At 36.9% G+C, this 23748-nt stretch overlaps 1 long non-coding RNA gene across 1 annotated transcript in view; it reads right to left on the bottom strand.

The window, feature by feature from the left end:
* Positions 1-13435, bottom strand: part of LOC113604792 (uncharacterized) — a 29229-nt gene extending 15794 nt beyond the window's left edge. The window contains exons 1-2 of the long non-coding RNA XR_008297608.1: positions 12357-13435; positions 6153-6299 (exon numbers count right to left, since the gene is read on the bottom strand). This is a non-coding gene — a long non-coding RNA (uncharacterized LOC113604792). The remainder of the gene's footprint in view (positions 1-6152; positions 6300-12356) is intronic.
* Between the last annotated feature and the right edge of the window lie 10313 nt (positions 13436-23748).

Raw genomic sequence — 23748 nt, 5'->3', positions numbered from 1 at the left:
AATGGATAAAGAATATGTGATATGGATATATAGAGAGATATAGATGCAATGGAATATTACTAGCTATAAAAAAGAATGAGATCTTCTCATTTGCAACACTATAGATGGACCTAGAAAGTATTATGTTTGTTAAGTAAAATCAGTTAGAGAAAGACAAAAACCGTATGATTTTATTTATACACAGAATCTAAAAAAAATAAATAGTAATAATAAACAAACAAAAAGCAGAAAAAGACCCATAAATATAGAGAACAAACTGATGGTGGCCAGAGGGGAGTGGGGTAAGGGGGATGGGCAAAATGTGTGAAGGAGAGTGGGAGATAGAGGCTGCCAGTTATGGAATGAATAAGTCATGAAGATTAAAAAAAAAATGCAGCTAGGGAATATAGTCAATAGCATTATAATAAAGTTCTTTGGTGACAGATGGTAGGTACATTTGTGGTAAGTATAGCATAATGTATAGACCTTGTCAAATCACTATGCTGTATACCTAAAACTAATGTAATGTTGTGCATCTACTATAATTAATATAATAACTAAAGTATACTCTGAATTCTGCTCAATAGCTATTCTTTATTATTAAATTCTAAGAGAAATTCTGAAAAAATTCTTATAAATGTGTTGGTATGAACAAATTCCATAACTATAGAAAAATCAATAGATATTTTGAAGAAGAAAAATGGAAAGAGAAAGATTTTTTTTTTTATGAAATGTCAGGAGGTTGTGTTTGTGTTAATGAGAAACATTATCTTACCAAAGAATCCCGGTATCCTCATTTCCATTTATATAGGAAATTGATTAATACTTAACTAATTGGCACATGCAAATGGGGATTAACTGAATTCACTTTCCTTCACAACTCAACGACTGTAATTTAGATCCTTACTTAGATTTAAATCTTTTATTATTTTTGAAGGTAATCATCTTCTTGTTGTTAGAAATAAAATATCAAAGCACCATGCTAATTATAGCTTATTTGTGTCTCACAAATTAGCTAATTAACATTACTGGAAAGTAAAAGTACAGTGAGCAAAGTTTAAATTCCTGAATTGGAGTCAAGCCTTTTATACACTATAGTGATGAGATATATGCTATTGAATGCCATTGGGTCAGATATACTTTGGAACTAATAACTATAGCTATTCAGTTTTACTTCAAAAGAATAGCTTATTCTGATGTTTCAATGCAATTACATCTGTGAACTTTTTGCAATTAGCTCTCCGAGATAGATAAGAGATGTGAGGGGGTGGGAAACAGAAAGATGTGCATGGCTAGGAAAGCAATTTTTTAAGTAAAATCTCAGAAGGCTTATGGCGTGCATGATTTGCTTGGGGGAAATGCTATAAAATCTGTATTCATAGTTTTGGCTTAACTGACTAGTACATTTTGAAACCTAAGTTTTCTGACAATGAAAATTTCTTAGGTTCAGGGCAAAAACTTAGTTTCACAATTTATCTAGACAGAAATGGCTAAAAACCTATTACTTTCTGAAAGGCCTAACCCCAATTCATTCAGGAGCAAATTTAATGTAAGGTGGGATAGTCCCTAAAACCAGAGCCATGTTTTGAGGAACAACCCTTAGTCAGCAGTGATACAGGCCTTATCAGAAGTATTAGGAACAGGACTTGCCCTTGGCTGTTTGCATATCAAATATTTGTTGAGAAGCTACTCTGTGTCAGGAACTGTCCTACAATCTCAATACAGACTAGTGAAAAAGAATGGCAAGACTATCATCTCAAAAAGAGCATACAGGTACAGGGGACAGAACAAATATATAAATAGAAGAATAAGTTAATTGCATGTTGTGACAAGTACCATAAACAAACAAACAAACAAAAACCCTGAGAGCTGGGACAGCACTAAAGTCAAAAGCTTGATAAGTAAAAAGATCTGGGCATGGAAGAAATATTGAAAAGGTCATTTCTGGCACATGTCCCAAGATGCAGAAGAGCCTCATGTGACCAAGGAGCTGAAAGAAGATGGCTATACCTGGAGCATAGTGAATAGTGAGCATGAGAGAGAATGTTAAAACGAAGTTCTGGAAACAGAGGCTGGGCCAGGTTACACCAGGCCTTGTAGAACTGGGTAAGAAGCTGGTTTTGTTTTATTGTATTGTATTGTATTGTATTGTATTGTATTGTATTGTATTGTATTGTATTGTATTGTATTTTTAAATTTTATTTTGTTTTGTTTTGTTTTGTTTTGTTTTGTTTTGTTTTGTTTTAAAGCTGATTTTATTTTAGGGGCACCTGGATGGCTCAGTCAGTTAAGCGTCCGACTTCGACTCAGGTCATGATCTCATGGTTTGTGAATTGAGCCCCACATCGGGCTCTTGGCTGTCAGCACAGAGCTCACTTTAGATCCTCTATCTCCCTCTCTCTTTTTGCTCCTCCTCCACTTGTTCTCTCTCTCCCTCTCTCTATCTCTTTCTCTCTCTCAAAAATAAAAACATTTTTAAAAAGCTGATTTTATGTTCAACTCAACAGGAAGACATTAAAAACCTTTAATCTAAGGAATGATATGAACCTCAATCATTTTTAGGAAGGTCATTCTTGACTAGGTGAGAAATAAATTGTGGAAAAGTAAGAGTGGAAGTTGGCAGACATACAGAGTATTCTACAATGTAGGTAAAAGATGTCGATGTCTTGATCTCATGGCCATTGTGAAGACAGAAGAAAGAATGGATTCAAGAGGTAGAGTCAGTAGAAATCCCTAATGGAGTGGAAATACGGATGAGCTATAGGAAGTCTCATACATAAGTAGCATGAAAGCCTGGGTAAATCAGAGTGCTACCTGATAAGAAAGGAAAATCTGGGTCCTAGTCAGGGACACCAAAAAGCCTTCAGAGTGAAAGATCAAGGTAGTCTTGGCTAACCCATGAATATTACTTAATCCTAATTCCCATAGGCAGAAAGCTCAAGCTAATGTGGGGGGTACCAGAATACACCACACGATAATATGCCTCTTCAGCATATGGGTTATTTTAAGCTAAAGGGCATTGAGAACCAGCAGAGGCTGGAAAAGCTCTAAAAATAGGGCACACGTTCTCCCTAGGTAAAGGAGGTTTCCTTTTGTAAAGGTGTCTCTCTCCAGCACCTGAAAGAGATAGACTTTTTTTCATGCTACTATTTAATTAGGTTCATATCATTTTTTAAAATTATTATTTAAATCCAAGTTAGTTAACATATAGTGTAATAATGAATGGCTTCAGGAGTAGAATTTAGTGATTCTTCACTTACACGTTAACACCCAGTGTTTATCCCAACAAGTGCCCTCCTTGATGCCCATCACCCATTTAGCCCATCTTCCCACCCAACACCCCACCAGCAATCCTCAATTTCTTTTCTGTCTTTAAGAGTCTCTTATGGTTTGTCTCCCTCTCTGTTTTTATCTTATTTTTCCTTCCCTTCCCCTGTGTTCATCTGTTGTGTTTCTTAAATTCCTCATATGAGTGAAATCATATAATATTTGTCTTTCTCTGACTGACCTAATGCAGTTTAGTTCCATGCACGCTGTTGCAAATGGCAAGATTTCATTCTTTTTGATCGCTGAATAATATTCCATTATGTATCTCTACCACATCTTCTTTATCCATTTGTCAGTCGATGGACATTTGGGCTCTATCCATAATTTGGCTATTGTTGATAGTGCTGCTATAAACATTGGGGTGCATGTGCCCCTTGGAATCAGCAATTTTGTATCCTTTGGGTAAAAACCTAGTAGTGCAATTGCTGGGTGGTAGGGCAGCTCTATTTTTAATTTTTTGAGAAACCTTCCTACTGTTTTCCAGAGTGGCTGCACCAGTTTGCATTCCTACCAGCAGTGCAAAAATGCTCCTCTTTCTCTTCATCCTCACCAACATCTGTTGTTTCCTGAGTTGTTAATTTTAGCCATTCTGACAGGTGTTAGGTGGTATCTCATTGAGGTTTTGATTTCTATTTCAAGAGGTAGACTTTTAATAACTCGTATCAATGAAGAAGGCACTGACTTAAATCTACATACCGAACCTTGTTTTAAAAATCCTTGTTTATGATACTTTCCCTGGAAATGTTCTCAAAACTTGCCTCCCTATGCCAGAAGCCCCAAACCCCTTTTCTTTTAGCCTAAAATGATATATAGGACAAAATCTAACCACCCCTTTGAGTTACTCATTGCTAGGTACTCCCAAGTGTATGAACATACACGTTAACAAACTTGTGTTTATTTTTCTCTTGTTAATCTGTCTTTGGCCAGTCTAAATTTTTTTAATGTTTATTTACTTTTGAAAGAGAGAGAGACAGAGAAAGAGAGAGAGATGAGCAGGGGAGGGGCAGAGCAAGAGGGAGACACAGAATCTGAAGGAGGCTCCAGGCTCTGAGCTGTCAGCACAGAGCCTGATGCAGGGCTTAAACCCAGGAACCTCAAGATCATGACCTGAGCTGAAGTTGGACGCACAACTGACTGAGCCACCCAGGTGCCCCTTCCTTTGGCCAGTCTAATTTACAAGGACCCCACTGGAGAACCTAAGACTGGTGGAGGAAGAGATTTTTCCCTCCAGTTACTTTGCTCAGAAATAGAAGGAGGTAGAGCAAGAAATGAGGGCAGAGGTAAGGAGAGGTGAGGGACCTTCATGGAGGCACATGTGACAAGTGTTTGGAAAGGGGGAAAGCTGGCCATGCAAGGCAAAGGGCATATGAAACCATAAGTTCAGGACTATCCCCTAGCTCTACCATACTCCATCAGGAAGACAATGTGGCAAAAGTCTGATATCTATCTTAGTGTACCATAGTCCAGGCTGTATCTAAAGGGTTCACACTTCGAAGATCCAGTCCTCCTGAAATTCTAAAGGGTGTTCTAGATTTCCTTTTGTGGGAATATGAAGGTCTTGAACTATTTAGGTTACTCCAACCTTGCGTGATGTAGCCCTATGCCACATCTGAACCCTCGGAGTCCCTGAAGTAGCTCTCTCATAGGCCAGATGTCTTGACAGGTCAGACACAGCCTCACTGTATGTGCCCCAGACAGGGTCTCGATCTAGTCAGAGAACAGCACAAAGTGGTCATGTGCGCAGTTTGTTTCGGGAGACCTCATCTTTCACATCTGTCTTTCCTCACTCTCACAGGGCATCCACCCCGCTGCCTCCAGGAAATATCGTCTCCCTATTTTTTAATCATCCAACTGGATAATGCACTCTTCATTTAGCCTTGCTCTTTCCCCTATAAAAATGTACGCATCCACCGTCCATCCGTTCATGGCTTTTCTAGATATAATAATCTGTGTACAAGCTCATCACGGCTTAAATCAGAGACCAAGGTAGTCACAACATTCTACACAAGCCTGGTCTATCCAAAATGTTCAAAGCTAATGCCGGGAACAACAGCTCCTTGTAGTGGAAAGCAAGCCCTCTACAGCCTTAAAATTAGATCAAATAGAGGATTGCCTCACCCTGCTCTACAATGAAATTCAGGCCTTAGAAGTTGGCTTTCCAAATTATGGCATGCTTATTCTAAGAAAGAAGAATTGCCTCAAATAAAGAGAAGTATGTTAAATCATCATGTGAATAAGGAGGGGAAAAAATTGTTACTGGAAAGGGAGCAAAACCTTTCGTCTTTGACCCAGTGTCCCACAGAGTGGAAAACATTTACTTTGAGATTCCATACACAGGTCAATGTACCACAGAAGCCAAGAGTGGTTTTTAAAAACAATAACACTAACCATAAGCCACCCAAGAATCAGAGACACTTTTATATAGACCAGTTTCTTCCTTCACATACTCATTTTCAAGGCCACATGGGTTGAGGAAAAATTGTGCATCCTGCTTAAGTGGTTTTCAGTGTGTATGTGAATGTGTTTTAGTCCTGACATATTTTCCTATCAGCAAGGGTAAAAAAAAAAAAAAAAGAAAAGAAAAAGAAAAAAAGAATGTTAAGGAAAAGAAAAGGTTTATCTACTGCAATTTAAATGTATAAAGAAAAATTTCCACCACCTTCAAAACTTTAGATAGAATGCTTAAAGAAAAGTTTTATTTGGGCTATTTGCACTTTAAATCCTACTAACTAACTGAAGGGTATATTGTTCAAAAACAAACAAACAAACAAACAAACAAACAAACAAAGATAAAAGCAGTCTTTCTATAAAACATCCCAACATAAAAGTTTAATTATGTACCCTACCTTTAATACTTGACTGCTTCTTGGCCAATGCATGCATTCATTTTTCTCAGACTTTTGACTCCAGTAAGACTTCCCTCAACCACCATAAGTCATTTGCTCTTGTTGCATTACTCCAATTCTGCAGTCTTATTTTCTAGGTGTTTGATTCTTTAAAAAAAAAAAAATTATGTTTACTTATTTTGAAGAGAGAGAGAGAGACAGAGAAAGAGAGAGAGACAGAGAGAGAGAGAGAGAGCGAGCATGAGGGGGGGGAGGGGCAGAAAGAGAGGGAGACACAGAACTTGAAGCAGGCTCCAGGCTCTGAGCTGTCAGCACAGAGTCCAATGCAGGGCTCAGACTCACAAACCATGAGGTCATGACCCGAGCTGAAGTCAGGTGCTTAACTGCCTGAGCCACCCAGACACCTCTCTAGTAGTTTGATTCTTTACATGCCCCACATTAACCTCTCATTCAATCTTTTACTTCTTTTACATATTTTAATATGTAACATGAAAAAACCTAATGAATGAATGAGCACATGTATGAGTAAAAAATAGAATGAATAAGTAAATAAGTAAATGAACCAAGTCTGTTTACTTCCATGGATTCAGATAAATAGTTGTTTAGATAAATGTTATCCTTTGATTTAAGAACCACCTCAGTATGAAGATAGAAATAAAAAATCATAAGAAGAGTTAAGTGACAAAGTCAGTTTTTGATGGGATCATTAGTCAAATAACTCTCTTCTAGGTACATATTAAACCATTTGGAAAGGTTCTGGAGACCAGTAAGGTACCATTTAGTACAATGACCTAGTCATTTACTAAATAATACCCTGTATGTGTGAAAAAGTCATGTAATCTGACTCTTTTATGATCAGAAGGCAATTAAGGCTTTGGAGAGTAAAAACTGCCTTTGAAAACTATGGTAATCAGCAAAGAGCTTCTTTTCCAATTTGCAGATTTGTGAAAGGATTGTCTTTTGTAAAAATACTAATAATGCCAAATGAACCTGTGTGGTTGGTACATTCAAGGAAGCCTCCTTATTCATCTTCATTTTAATAAAATGCTATCTTTGAAGGAGATTGTATCAACAATTCTATAATATTTTAAGTGATAGAAACTGCACTTAATAAATTCTACGCTGTCTCTCCCTCTCCCTCAAAAATAAATAAACATTAAAAAAAACTTTTTTTTAAAAGAGGTGCCTGGGTAGCTCAGTCAATTGAACATCTGACTTCGACTCAGGTCATGATCTCACGGCTCGTGAGTTTGAGCCCCGCACCAGGCTCTGTGCTGACAGCTCAGAGCCTGGAGCCTGCTTCGGATTCTGTGTCTCCCTCTTTCTCTGCCCTTCCCCTGCACACACTCTGTCTCTCTCTCTCTCCCTCAAAAATAAATAAACGTTAAAAATGTTTTAATAAATAAAAATAAGAAATGAATGCCCGAATATTATTAGTATCATTCTCTTCAAAAAAGCATTATCTAATTTAATTCCCACATAAACCTAATATGAAGGTATTATAATTATCCTTAACTTACACATGGGGAAAGTGAAGCATAGGGAGGAATAGTAACTTACCCAACATAAGTGAGGTTAGAGCTGAAATGTGAGCCCAGTTCTGCCCTACTTTTGAACTCAAGCTTTTAGTCATTACAATATGTTCTTCTTCCTCATGAATAACCAAAGAATGTAAGCTCCAACAGGGCAGGTTTACTTATCTGTTTGGTACACTGATATATCATAAGTGTTTAGTTCAATGCCTATCTCACAGAGTGGGATGAGACAATAGTTGATCGATGATATAAATGATACATAGATAGATACACAGATAGATAGATAACAGATTGATAATCACACACACATAAATAGATCTATAATATATAGATATATATAAATATCACATAAATATATATAATATAAATATATACGTATATATTTATACATGTATGTATATATACACAATATATATGTATATATTTATATTAAGATACATATATATATACACATATATATGTGTGTATATATATATATAATTAAAAGCATTTAAAGTAAGAGAGGTACAAAAGATCCTTCTTGACCAGTTCAGCTATGACGGGAGGTCTGTTTTCACAAGCCTTGAAGAATGTGCTAGGTTTGAATGGACAGAAAACAGAAGAGAATTTTTATACAGGAGGAAAATTATTTTAAAATTTCAGAAGAAGAAAACAGATGAAATTGAGTAAGTACTGCTAAGAATATCGATAGCTAATAGCAGGAGAAAAATAATATTAGGGTCATAAGGTACTGCTGATGAAAGAACCCCAAGGCCAAAGAGATGACTTAGCACTCTTTGAAATAAACTTTAAGACACGTTAGGTGCTTAATTATGGGAACAGCAGGGTGAAAGGGATATTCATTTGTCAGCAGTATTCACTTCCATCTTTCCTCTCCATCTAATTTGTACCTTCTTTTCAAGGCAAAAACAAGACTACTTAGAGGTTATTTGCAAGAGTCCTTTTGAAGACAAAAATTTCCAAGAAACCAACTCCAGCCAATAAAAATCTGAATTTAATTATATGAGGAAAAATCAAAACTTGTGTAAAACAAAAATAAATGTTACAACTGGCACACAGTAATATAGAAAAACTCACTAATAAAAAAGCACATTTTTTTCAGGCAATAAAACTTAGCCAATACTTATGTGGTGGAAAATCCCAACCTACATCCACTTTGCCAGTATTATTGGATAGTTTTAATTATCAAGACTCCAGAGACTTCCCTCATGTAAGGAAAATATTACTTAGAGATATAGGATATCAACTTTCACCTTATATATTATAATATATAGATGTTATTTTCATGGGTTTTCACCATGGGAGAAAATCCTTTCAAACAAATTACTTTCCAGTTTAGAATATTTTCCTGTACATCGGGGGCCAACTCAATAATTCTGAATGCTTTGAGAAGTAAAGCACAGGAAATTCTTTCATCTTTGAGTTGGCATGCTTCCTCTTCTACACCATAATATTGCACTTAGTATTGGTTGGATAAGCCCAAGCTGGCTGTCCCTCTGCCCTCCACAAACCACAACCATGATCATATTTATCTTATTTGAGGGGCCAAGTTCAAGTAAAAGGTTCTCAGATCATGGTTAAAGGCAATAGCAGTTTGGCAAGATTGATTATGGTAAAACAGAAATGCCCTTTGTAAAATAACAAAGAAGCAAAAATGTCCATGTACTTTGTGTTTTGGTTTAAAAATAATTTCCTATGGTATACCAGTTCCTTATTAAATACCAATAGCACATTGTCACTAAATTCACCAAATCAAACATAATTTGAATCCCTTAACTGTTTTCCATATTTTATTTCATCACCAACTCAATAACCATTGCTTTATTGCATAGTCTCAGAATTTGAAAATCATATATTCTAAAAGTCTTTATGGACCTGAAGATGATTTTTGTCATAACAAATATTGAGCTGGGGTTATCCCTAGATGAAACATTTTTGTTCTACTGATTAGTAAAATATTAAAATTGATTTAGAGTTGCATGAGAGTACATAGCAACTTGTACAAAAGCTTAGTAATTAAAGTACCAGAATGGTACCATTAAAAAGCAAAAAGTTTTATATTACATCATAGAGAACTGTGCCTTCCTTCGTAGGATATAATTATTTATATATTTTTATATATATTATTTATTTTCAGGAATACTTATCTTTATTTCAGAAACATGAATAGAAATAGAAATTTCACTGTCCATGTTAAATGGATCAGTTATAAGTTCAGGATATATTAGAAACAAAAACATACAGACAAGTAAACAAGTTTGATCTATAATCTGTTGAACATTTTGGATTTTTTCTTACTCTAATGGAAATTTATAGTTAACAATCAAAGATTATTATAGAGTGTATTCTAAAAATAGACTTCCCAACTCAAAAATAATAATCTAGAAACACAAGTCCTCCTCACTTTGACAAAAGTGATTACACACATATCCCCATTTCACGTCCAAGTTAGCTACATATTTTATAGAAAGATTAACAAGTCTCCCTAGTATTTCTTGGGAGAATCATTAAATAAATAAATCTCAGGTGCAGTTGCTAAATCACCCTGACTACATTGGAGTTGCCCATTTGAAAAGCAGTTCATTTGCAAATTATTATCTGCAAATCAGGGCATCTGATTTTTTTCATTTTTCATTTAAGGCTCTGTTTATGCTGTGTCCATCATACCTCAACATAAGCCAGTCCCTTAAGATTTTTTGTAGTATTTCAGTTTTAGCTGCCTTTATAGATTATAAGTAACACACAAATTTCACAGACATATGCACATGAATCTTCTATTACATGCCCTTGAAGAAATCCTGAGAAAATTGTAGTGAAAACCACTGCTTTAGCATCTTCAGTCACAACCATTTGAACTAACAGTACATTGAAAGCTATGAAAGAATATTATTTTTACAAAAGACCTCTAAACAGAGTGATATTGGCAAAGGAAATAGAAACATAATTTGTAGTTATTAAGAAACATCTAATGCATTTAAACATAAATAGGAGGACAAGGTTTTCCAGAGGATGGGGGTCTATAAAATTTTTCAACTGACAAGAATGGTTGAGTTAGATAAAGACATTTGGTGGAGGGGGGGGGGAGTTAAATTTGCCACTGGGGACAGCATTAATGACTTGAAAGAAAAACATTAGTAAAGATTTTTAAAAGATAAAAATCATCAGATCTTTCCTCCTGTATATACACCAGCTACCAGTGTATATACCAGTACTTTACAATATAAGTAAAAAATGTTTGGTGATAGAATCAATAGATCATCCCCTTACATTCCTTCTGAAACCATTAGATACCCAGTTATTGAAGCCAGATCCCCAGAATACATCCTAGAATCTTTCTCTCTCTCATCCTGTATATTTAAAAAATCATCATTTTTTTTCTAAATCTCTTGCATCTATCTCATATCCCATACCCTCAAAGAATTCTCTGTGCCAATTGCCTACATCACTACTATTTCTCATTACCCCTTCTCCTTTTTCTCAATACATCTCATTTTTTCTCTAGAATTTAATATTTTTTAAATTTCATATAAGATCCTGTCTCTCAGAAATCCATATCCTGGGGTGCCTGGCTGGCTCTGTTGGAAGAACATGCGACTCTTGATCTGGGGGTCATGAGTTTGAGCCCCAATTTGAGTGGAGAGATTACTTAAATGAATAAACAAAAACTTTAAACAAAAAGAAATCCATATCCTATAGGATAAAGTCTTATCTCTTTACATTGGTGCCCTATGTAGTCTGTCCCTTTGCCTAAATCAATTTCATCCTCCATATCCCTGCTAAACACATTAAGCCTGCAGTGGACTCTCAAAGACAATATTCTTTTGTGACTTTGAAAAAAAAAAATTAAAAAAAGCTTTTTCTTCTTTCTTTTCTAATTGTCTAGTAAGTCCCTCCTAGTAAGTATGTAGCTCAATTGTCACCTCCTTTTTGAAGTCTTCTGACCGCACCTCACACCAGACTTCTTGCTCTTTCCTCTATCATAGCACATATCACGTTGTAATGGCCTGTCATGTGTTCTTCCCTCACCAGAACCTGAATGCCTCAAGAGCAGAAATTATTTCTTACTCGGTTTTGTACATGAATCCACAATATCTGCAATAAGCATTCTAGAATTGAAGGAGTGAAATTAATGTTGTCCTAGATCCAGTTGCCTCAAGGCAGAGCCTGGAATTGGTTTCCATGCAAGGGATTCACTGGGGCAGCGCTCTTGGAGAAACCTGGTGGACACTGAAGAAACAGGCCAAGAAAGAAGCTGAGCAAAGGTGTGATTTTAATGGAGCCTGAGCCTCAGCCTGATCCCAGCAGGAGCTCTGGAGCACTGGCAGCATATCAGAGTTGTAGCCCTTTGAGACAAGGGGGCAAAACTTTGGGACTTCTGTGTTAGCAATCGGTTGCACTCTGCCAAAGATTGGAGGGCAGTGATGGTGGGCATTATAAACTCCCTCTCCGTCTCCCGGCAGCAACTAATGGCAGCCCAGGAGGTAAAAGGAAATAATGGTGAGCCTCCAGCAGCCAACACTTACTGCCTCTGAACCATGGGTACTTACACCTGGGAGGAATCTGGGTGAAACACCACCAGCTTCTACTACAAACATACCACAACTACACACATCAGCACTATCACCTTTTCAGAAATTAGCTATCTAGAGATTTCCTTTTTATTTCATACCTGATTGCTCTCCTATTCCAGTGAATTCATAGCTCCACATCCTGAGGAAGTGGCTTCTTAACCAGACATATTGGGTTGCCTTCCATTACCTGAAATATACATAACTTTTAACTGTGCAAACACACCAAGGACATTAGTGAGCTATAGTACAGTTATATAGTAGCAGTGGTGTGGTAGTTCTTCCAAAGGAGATTTCTAAGCAAATCAAATAGGAGAAAGCTGTGTTTCAACATCTAGGGCTAACTACAGATTAATATAATTAAAAAGGACACCAGATCCCCAGCAAACAGTAAGAATATTTCTTTAGAACATTTACTCTTTCCACTTACCATAGTTACCCTCTCTTTTATTCCCTTTTATTGGCGTGTGGAAATCTATGTGTTATATCTGAGATTTTTTTCCTCAATAACTTCACCATACATTAGAGTAAATAAATGATTGGCCATAGTACATGCTGAAGCCCTTCTTATAGGGCTGAGTCTGTGTGAGGCTTTATAATCTTTCCTAGACACTGGGAACTAAATAAATGGTATATCATTCATCATATGCTGAGCATGTATCTCAGGATAGAAGCATTTTAAAGGTTTGTAGCCCACAAAAACATTAATGTGAATAGACATTTATTAATATTCATGCAACATTTATACACACCAGCCCACACAGACAAAGAAAACAAATGGAAATGATCTTTCCACTACATTTTAATATCTTTTCAAAATCACTTATTATAGTAAACAACTATTCCAAATATTTTCTAAAATCAATGGTGTGGGGTATCAAAGAGCATTGGAGATAAAAGTAAGTCCCCAAAAGAAGTATTTCTTCTAGATTATAAATAAACAGAGGAATTAAAAATGAGACAGAAAATTCCTGCTAATACACATGCCAGTTTTAATCACGAGTAATGCAAAGATGTGTGTAGCAGTAAGAAGCTGCTGACATTTTAAATGTTGATTTTGCGATTTTTTTGTTTATTGTACTGGATTCTGACCACATATTCCTATTAAGATCATCACATATTGATGAGAGAGAATTCTACTCACTTAAAGCTAATTTGGAGAAATATCTGTAAAAGTACAAGGGCATCTTGTGGCACATTAGTAATGGGTACAAAAGGCACCCGGCAAATGTCAATGGCAGTCATGTGTAACTGAGGGCAGAGAAGAGTGTGTGTTAATTCAGGAAAATCTGGCCCACTCCAAGGATTTTTACAATCCCTAGACTATTTTTAAGAAATTCTCAAAATTGAATCACACATTTAAAATGGAAAAAACAACTAACTGCATCCAATTCAGGTATGAAACTAAAGATAAGGAAATTCGGGCAGCCCTTGGCAGTGTGGTTGCAGCAGATAAAAATGGAAAATGTCCAAACCCTCTGACTGTAGAAAAGTCTCAACATTTGCATTTTGTTTCATTTTATTCTTCAGGCAGTATATTAACGCACAGGGATTACTATTATAATTCCCTCTGACGCTGAATGCTCCAGATTCCAGTTGAACACACAATGTATTATTGAAACCTTGATTTCTAATTTTTAACAATTGAGAAAGCAAGTGATTATATCCTTCTCCAGAACAATTTTTAAATGACCTTCTATTAAACCAGCTAGACAGAAAAGAAGTACTTTAGTAATAAGAACCAAAATCAGGGTGTTTCTACCCAGACGAAATAAAATTAGTTGGCTAATTCAGACAAATAAATTTTGATATGAAGACAAATACAGTAGTGAGGTGGATAGAGCTTAGAAAAGCATTATTTGAATAAATTAAGTTTCAGACAAGTGAAGCTTTGATACTTTAAGTTCCGGAACTTTCACTTTAATCAGCTCATAAAAATATTTCTAAACTATATTACATTATTCCTCATTATTGTATTTAAAGAAATCGAGTGTACTGATCTTTCCTAAGTAGGTTAGGATTATTTTACAGATGACAAATATTTTCATGAATTAAGGGAATTTCTAAATTTGTCTCTAGACTGATCAAATACTGCTGTAGCATTTAAAAGTGGCAAAGAAACATGCTCAAAATTACTGAAGTTAAGTATGAGATTTCTCTCTGGTGACACGTTCCCAGACCTTGAATTTTTTCTGGTTGATGTTCCTTCCTCCTTCAGACATGGGCCACTTTTGCATTCTTTGATACTTTTCACAGTGGCTCTCCTTGCTTCTTATCTCAGCTGCCATTCCTCTTGTCTGTCAGTTTCTTCCCTACTTTTACCCACATTTTTTTTCTTTCTTATTTTCCTTTGTATTTCTTCAAAGTTCTCAGGTCTTCACTTTTGTCTCATAAAACTGATTTTGAAAGCCAGCACCATACATGTGGATGCTGGTTATTTTTTCTCCTGTAGCTTTTGCATTGGTAACTTTTTTGGCAACTTTTGTTGATGTTACACGCAGTAGCCTTACTTTCAAATTATTTCTGAGTTTTGATTAAAACAGTTAAGAATGCCAAGCACCAGAGGGGCTCTGTCTGCAATGACTGATTCCCTACTTTTTATAATACCATTAATATGTGCTTCCCTCCAAGGGCTTTAAAGGATTCCCAACTTTTCCCCTAGATATTTAAGTTCCCTTTTTTTTCTTTTATAAATGTTTCCATGACACTGATGTTCCGTATCAAAATATAAAAATACTTATAGAAAATTCCTTTCCCTTAATTATATTGCTTGTGTTAGGAGAAAGTTATTCTTAAAAGACTTTTGCGGGGGTGTGAATAGATCAGAAATATCATTTAAATTAACAGGAATTTATTACACATCAGTCACATCCTCAGAACTAAACTGAATGTTGTTTAAAAGCAGGGAAACAAGGGCACCTCGGTGGCTCAATCAGTTAAGCGTCCGACTTCGGCTCAGATCATGAGCTCACAGTCCATGAGTTGGAGCCCCATGTCAGGCTCTGGGCTGACAGCTCAGAGCAAGGAGCCTGCTTCGGATTCTGTGTCTCCCTCTCTCACTTGGTCCCTCCCCTGTTTATGCTCTTTCTCTCTCTCTCAAGAATAAATAAAACATTAAGAAAATTAAAAAAAAACAAAAAAACAAAAACAAACACAAGGAAACGATCTAGAGCCGTGTTAAAGATTTTAAAAAATACCAAAATAAGATAATTTTCTTAGAAGCAGTTTTTTGCTCTAAAACAGTTATATTCCGGGGCACCTGGGTGGCTCATCAGTTGAGCGTTCAACTCTTGATTTTGGTTCAGGTCAGTCTCACGGGTTCGTGGGATGGAGCCCTGAGTCGGGCTCTGTGCTGAGAGCGCAAAGCCTGCTTGGGATTCTCTCTTCCTCTCTCTGCCCCTCCCCTACTCACGCTGTCTCTGTCTCTCTCAAAACTAAATAAAATTTACAAAAATAAATAAATAAAAATGAAAATTAAAAAGTTATATTCCATTGATTGATTTGGCTGATTAACTTATTGATTGAACTTCCAAAATGTTGTTAAAGACAGTCATTTCCCCTTAAAAGAAAATATAGCACTATACTCATATCATTGAGGCTAAAATAATTTAGAACCTATTTAGGAAGTATGAAAAGATAAACTGAGGCATATTAAAAATTGTAAGAGTTTATTTGAGCAAAAATTGATGGACATCGGGCAGCACCAAACCAGAAGTGGTTAGGAACATTCTGCCAACAGGCTCCAGGGAAAAGACTTACACAGAGAGAAGAGTAGAAGCAAAGAAAAAAAAAGAAAAAAAAATTGGATTGGCTACAGCTTAAAGTCTGGCTGGCTGTTTGTGACTGGTAGTCCTTGGTGTTTTGATTTTGTAACCTTGAGGCATTTACAGGCTTTGATTTTGGTTTGCTTATTTAGGCCAACACAGCACTACGGCCACCTCAGTCTACTGGCCTCCCTGTTCAATTAATGTAACAACACTTAAATATGTTGGTGGATTGTTTCATTTCAGTGGTTCGTGCCATAAAATCCAACCCTACTAGCTAATTTAAAAGGCCCTTTGCAGCTGGTTTCTGCTTACCTGTCCTGGCTGACCTCTATCCCTATGCCCAGGATCGCTTTCAGTTACCTCACTCTGACATACTTATTATCACTTGATTTCTCTCTAGGACCTTTTCCTTTATTTATGACCATTCTCCCACCTCCCACTCTCTTCTGCTAACTTTGGCTCTTTGGGTCAATTTAGATGTTAATTCTCCAAGAAATCTTCCAGAGGCCCTCCTCCCCGCAAGCCCAGGCCAGAGTATGCAGCATAGCCAGCTTTAGGATGGCATTATCTTGACTTTCTGTACAGTTTCTGCATTTCATAGCCTGAAAAACCAATCAAAATTGAGACCTTTCCTGAAAGGCACACTAATGACAATTCATTTAGGATGAGATTTGGTTTCCTTAAAGAAAAAGCCAGACTAATATTTATATAAACTTCTATTTTACTGTAAACATTAATGAAAAAAATAGATATGATTTTGAGCACAGGGCAGAAGCTAACATTTATCAGTGAGGATCTTGCATGAATAGGTAATCAGCAAAAAAGAGGGTAGGGATGTTAAATGGTGAGGGGCAAGAGAGATACGAGGGAAATATTACTAACAAGGTGGCTTTTGCCACATTCTGACTAAATGTAGTGGGAATACATTTCATTTTCAACTGGATCATTTATATGTTAATGAGGTATCTAGAGCAGTGATGTGGCTACCAATGGAATTAATCACATGTTTTCTATTTAATCCAAAGACACTATGGGATATGCAAATATTCAAATGTAATATTAATTGAAGCAAAATAATATGACCTTGGAAAAGTGGTCAACCAGAAATTAATGTTTATATATCCTAAAACTCCAGTGTTTGGAAAGAATATAGCAATGAGGGGAAAGGCAGAGACTTGATTCTATGACGCATTTGTGGATTACAATCTGAGATCTTCTGAAGAAATACCCTGAAAAATACAATAGTGTCAAAAATAAATGAAAAGTTGGAGGCTATAAAAGAGAAGAGTAAATATGGACTATGATTTCCTACTAATGACTTACGAAATATGTAAATGAGGCTGACATGTATAGTGCATTCCACAGAAATAAATTACATGAATAAAGAATGAAATATTCAGGGAGAAGGAGTCGTCACTTATGTCTAGTGGACACCAATCTGAAAAATGAAAATAGATAGATTTCTTTTAGAAATATCCTAGGATATTTTTATTTTTATCTTAAAGTTTATTTTTTTACTTGAGAGAGAGAGACAGAGCAAGCAGGGGAGGAACAGAGAGAGGGAGACAGAATCCTAAGCAGGCTCCGGGCTGCCAGCACAGAGCCCAATGTAGGGCTCAAACTCACAAATTGTGAGATCATGACCTGAGCTGAAGTCAAGAATCAGATGTTTAACTGACTGAGCCCCACCCAGGAGCCCCTAGGGTATTTTTAAACTTTGGATTAGGATCAGTGTGGCTATTTAATGGGGTGCATATATGTGTATTGCCTATGTGTGAGTGTAGATAGATTGATAAAGACAGATGGATAGATAGATGAATACATAGATATTTTCATACATGGCATGCCTCTTATACTTCCACAGATAACTTTTATTAGATATGGAGCAAACCTCTCAAATCTCAATGAGATAGCAAATCTACTTCATGAGTACTCATGAAGTACTCATAAATTAACGTCTGTTCTGTGAACTCTTCATCCCAGTCATCTGTCTCGTTTGACTTCCAGAACTCACTAGTAGCCAGCAGTGTATCTCAGATTCCTTGCTCTATATCCCTCTTGTCAATGAACTAAACTAATAGGAAGCGCTCTTAGCCACAGTTCGGTTTTTTTAACCTCAATCTTTCTTCTAAACTGTTTATAACATCTGTCACTATTAGTCCTTTGAAGGTAAAGTAATGGCTGAGAGTATACTGCATGCCTGCCAATCTAAGGACAGTTTTGAAACGATAACAAGTGATTTATAACTACTTACTGACAGATGCAGTTTGGAATTCTTCCTTAAGAATCCAGTCCCAACAAATAAAAATGATGAAGATGATAAAATTCAGCTATGACTTTTGATTTAATGATAAAACTCATAATCTCTAGCCTTAATATTTTCAGAATTTTATGTTCAATGTGAAGCCAATAAAACTGGAGCAGCACGCAGGAGTAATGGGGGTTGGAGGAAAAGGAAGGCAAGGCAGTTGGTGGGGGGGGGGAGGGGAGGAGGAAACTGCATAATAATGCATTTTGGGGAGTCTAAATTGAACTGTATCTTTGTGACAGTTATTTAGGAAATTCCAAGTTTTTCATGGTTTCCTTAAGTATGGGGTCTGGCAATAAAAAAATAATCTGGCATTTATCTTGTGGAATTCAGGCAGCCACAGAAGTCCAAATAAATCTAATTTCCATGATTCCCGTGATTTTAATAGCCATTTACAGCATGGAAACTGTGTGTTTGCCATTAAATTAAAACTATAAATATCAAACAATCTGTACACCATAAATATGTAATAATTCTGGAATGATCATGTGACTTCAATTGTTCCAAATATAATCAAGGCTATGCATTCTCACTAGATGGAGGAATCTAATTTCAGAGGCTTAAGGTCAAACGGGGCAAAAGGTAGTGATTTCCTTACACCCTTCTCCCAGCCCTCATCCACATGCTCTTTCAAGTCAGGTTAAAAAATATAAGAATGTAACAAAATGTCACTTTTGTTAACAACTTTAGGTTATGTTCCTATCTACATCTAATTTTTTAAAAGTTAGTGGACAGAAAAGTCTGCCTGAGGTGGAAACATAGAGCACAAATCCTGAGATTCCCTCCACATGTAAAGCTCTACAACTAACTTGTTACTCAGTATCATTTAAAACTTGCCTCCCAAATTCCTTACACATAAACCAAACACTGAATTCCTATGTCAGCAGGCATCATGTCCAGAGAAGAATCAGTACTTTCTATAGCAGTGCTGACAATATCCCTGAAGGGAAGAGAGAGGATGAGAAACCCTGCCCTGACTCACAAATTTTGGGACTCATACAGAGCTCTGTGCTGACAGGAGAAAACACAGGGATAGAAACAAGAGTCATCGATGTTTAGCATCATCAAGCAAAGAGAACTTCAACTTTCCTTATAAAAGGAACTATATACCCTGTCCCCCTTACTTTATGTTCGATTCTAGCTCAGAAATTTATACATTATTTTGAATCTTAATATTGAATTTTAATGTTTTAATGCTAGAAGAGATCTTGGGCATTGACTAGCCTAGAGCAACAGATTGTGAGTACATAGAAGGTTTCCATCCTTTACACTGACTCCAAGCTCCTTTCTCTTCCCAGAATGCTACCTGCCAATTTAGTGTGATAAGACTCTGAGGAAGAGAAATGATATCACAGAAGGACCTTCATTCTTTCACTGATAGAAATTCAGGAGGATTAACAAACGGCATTACCCAGAGGCCACAAAGTCAAATCTGAGTTAGGGAGGTTAAAAAAAAGAGAGGGAGGGGGTGACTGACTGGCTCAGTTGGTGGAGTGTGAAATTCTTGATCTCCAGGTTGTGAGCTCGAGTCCTAAATTGGGTGTAGAGATCACTTAAAAATAAAAAATCTAGGAGCCCCTGGTTGGCTCAGGACTCTTGATTAAGCACCCAACTCCTGATTTTGGTTCAGGTCATGATCTCACAGTTCACGAGTCCAAGCATCAGGCTTCGGCTGACAGTACAGAGTATACTTGGGATTCTCTGTCTCTCTTTCTCTCTCTCTCTGCCCCTCCACTCATGCTCTCTCTCTCAAAAGTAAATAAATATTAAAAAATAAATAATAATGGGGCGCCTGGGTGGCTCAGTGGGTTGAATGTCCAACTTCGGCTCAGCCATAATCTCAGTTTGTGAGTTCGAGCCCCCCATCAGGCTCTGTGCTGACAGTTCAGAGCCTGGAGCCTGCTTTGGATTCTGTGTCTCCCTCTCTCTCTGCCCTTCCCTTGCTTGTGCTCTGTCTCTCTCTCTCTAAAAAATAAAATAAAAACATTAAAAACATTTTAAATAAATAATAATAAATTTAAAAATCTATTTAAAAAAACGTTCTTAATACTCCTAAAACACTTCTGCTATGGTCTGAATGTTTGTGTCTTCCCCAAACTCTTTGTTAAATCCTAATGCTAGAGACCTTGACATAGATGTAAGGATTAGAGTTGTACACTACAAGTTGCATTAAACTATAAAATGAAGTTAATAACAGTTCTTTGTTCACCATCTTCAAAATCAAAATAGCATTTAGAATTTTTTTTTTAAACAGGCCACAAGATTTTAGAGGGGAAAAGAAAAGTAGATCCTACACAGAGAAATATCAGAAAGCCCTGACATAACCTAACTCTCCAAATGAGGAAATACAGAAAGAGATTAAGTATTTTGCCCAAGGTCACAGTGTTAGTTAGTAACAGAGCAAGACCTAGAAGCCAGTCTTTCAGAAGTGAAAGCCTCATTTCCTAATCAAGTCTTCTAAATCTTATTTTATCTATAGTTCAGTGATCAATTTCCCAGTTGAAGTCCTACAGAAATAAATACACACACACACACACACACACACACACACGTATATGTATGTGTCTATATGTGTGTGTGTGTGTGTGTATATATCTATATATCTATATAGATATATCTATATATATATATTAATGATGCAACTTAATCAGATGATTTTCTTACCTTGACCACTGCACATAAAGCTATGAAAGGCAAGGTCAGAGTTGTCCTGGCTATAGGCTAAAGCGTAGTAATTTGCTGCCTGCTAATATTTATCTCCTATCTGATAACTCATATAAGGAGATATTAAAGTGATGATTCATACAGGTTTTCAGATTTCCTAAAAATCAGTTTCTGTAGAACATTCCATGTATCTTCATTGAATCCATCATCAACCTACTTTACAGTGGTAACTTTGAAAGTAACTTGCCTGCCTTCCTCCTTCCCACGGCCATGCCTGAGGATCTGAAATGTGCAAAACGACCTCAGAGGACTGCTCCTAGCACACGCTGTTTTGTGAGCCCAGTGTAGAAACAAATACGTATAGATAAGGCAGCTCATCCCTAAGCACATTTCTCTGGAGTTCTTGCCCAGATTTCAAGATCTAATTCACATGAAAACTATTTCATGAAATCTTTCCCAGCAAGCCTGACCACAGCGATTTTTCCCTACCAGAATGTTCTACAGGGTTCAGCTTAAGAACTACATGTTCAGCATTTTGTGTGCCCTGTCTTTAGTACAGAAACACCTCAAGAGTGTTCAGAGCCCCACCACTTCTTCCTACCACTGGTCTGCTGGGCAACTGGGACCCAAATTTAAGCAGGGAGAAGAGGGAGAAATCTTTTTATCCCATAATTCAGTTGGTATAATACTGAAATTTTCAAAATTCCAAAAGGGGCTCTCACAAAATGCCAGAGAAAAAACAAAATTGGAATAACAACAATATAGTAACAAAATTGAAGAAACAGTCCTATTCATGGTGCACATTCTGTAACCATCAAACAAATTTAGTCCAACCACAGGCTGGCTTGGCTGGTTTAATTTCTGGGCATTTAGGCCCTAGGTTCTTGTCCTCACAACTCTGTCCACCCTAGATGCAGTATTCACACTAGAGCCCTTGTGCTGGTCACCTCTCTGGGTAATGGGCCGCCAGTAAGCTCCCTTTGAGTTCAGACTGACCTTTCATCTGGGCAACTACTCCCTCATAAAAACCCAAGTTCTGACTTTCTGTGCCTTGAGAAAAACCCTTTTACAAACTTTTCGCCAAGGTATCATGACTCTGACAACTTCCTACCAACCTCCATCCCTGAAGTCAAACATATTCACTTACCAGATTCTAAGAGAAACCGAACACCTACACAGAGAATATTGCAAGCTCTATCCAGGCACTCACAGACCCTTGAAGTTCATGTTGAGAACCTATATTTTAGAGTCTAGTGATTTCATGGCCTCAGACAGGGACCACCGTTCCCCAGAAGTCTCTTTCCTTATGTGATTCCCCTGCCTCCCCTGTTCTGCACCCAACACCAACAGCAGCAGATTTGTTAAACTACCCACCCTCATCTGGCACTCTCACTGACTTCCCCTGTGGAAAGAATACTTTTAATTTTCTGTTAATTTGTAAAGCAGAGAAGATGGACACTCTCTAGCCCTTCTTTGATGAGGTTGACAATTTTTCCCCCTTCTCAGATCCTCCAAAAGGCCTCCTCCAGGGGCCTTACAAAAAATCTACACTTTACAATTAGACAGTGTTAAAATGCACTTACAAACACACACACACGTGCATGCGCACACACACACACACACACACACACACACACACACAGAGAGAAAGAAAAGGTCATTCTCTTATGCTTTCCATTGGTTTTTAGTTATTAACCAGATAAAGTTACTTAATATATTGACTTTTTTTCCTCAATATATTTCTCCTCTCTCTTCCCTCCATTTAAAGACAATGCAGCCTCTGTGACTTGTTGCTTCAGGGGAGGCAGACTAAGAAGTATTTTGAATGTCTTCCTTACTTTGGAATTTCAGACCAAAACCCAATGGACAACTTAGAGAATTCAAGAACATAAACAGAATAGCTTTGAAGAAGCATGAAGGAAAAATGATTCACCCCAGACTGAGAATATATCCTGGATAAGGAGATCAAGGCAACATCCACGATTCTTCAGAGTACAGAGGTCCCTCAAGGCACCTGGCAAAAACTCTAGAACCTAGATAGTGTTTCCCATATGGTAGAGGTCACAGATGGGCACGAAGCCTTGAAGAAGTTCCTCATGTCCCAAACATGACAAGGAAGCAGTGGACTGGCACAGGATGTGAGGAAGCCATGCAGGGTGGAACCCTGAATTTCCTGACATTAACGTATGACCTGATAACTGAATACCAGAGTCCACCCCAGATGAATATGTACAGGCCCCCACAACTATGTGTGGCACAACTCTGGAGAAGGATAGGAAACCTCTAAAGTAACTGAGATAAATTTTTTCATATTAAATTGCTTTTTAGAAAACAAATCCTTATTTTTTGTACAGTTGAGTTGGTGGCATGCGATTTATACTTTTTACTTTACTCCTATACCTTGTTTTTCCAATTACTTTTATGGTACTTGAAGACAAAGATCCGTCTTAAACTCCGGTATCACTAGAATTTGTCAAGCGCCTTGAATTTGATTAGCACTCACTGTTAATAAATTCTGTTTGATTAACATTATCAAATCATAAAATCTTTTAACTGGATACATTAGAAAATCTTTTATTCCAATCTCTTTATTTCACTGATAAGGAAACTAACCCCAAGGATTAAATTTTCCAGGTCATACATAAAGCTTCATGTTTGTTTTCCTTCTAGAATAACTTTTATCTTCTAAAGTTTGAGGGCTGTATTGTTGGGTATCTTCTCGAAGACTGGGCCTCATTAACCGATACCGCAATA

Source organism: Acinonyx jubatus, chromosome C2 (genome assembly GCF_027475565.1).
Source record: "Acinonyx jubatus isolate Ajub_Pintada_27869175 chromosome C2, VMU_Ajub_asm_v1.0, whole genome shotgun sequence".
Classification (NCBI taxonomy): Eukaryota; Metazoa; Chordata; class Mammalia; order Carnivora; family Felidae; genus Acinonyx; species Acinonyx jubatus.
This window is presented reverse-complemented; position numbering and strand designations above follow the sequence as displayed.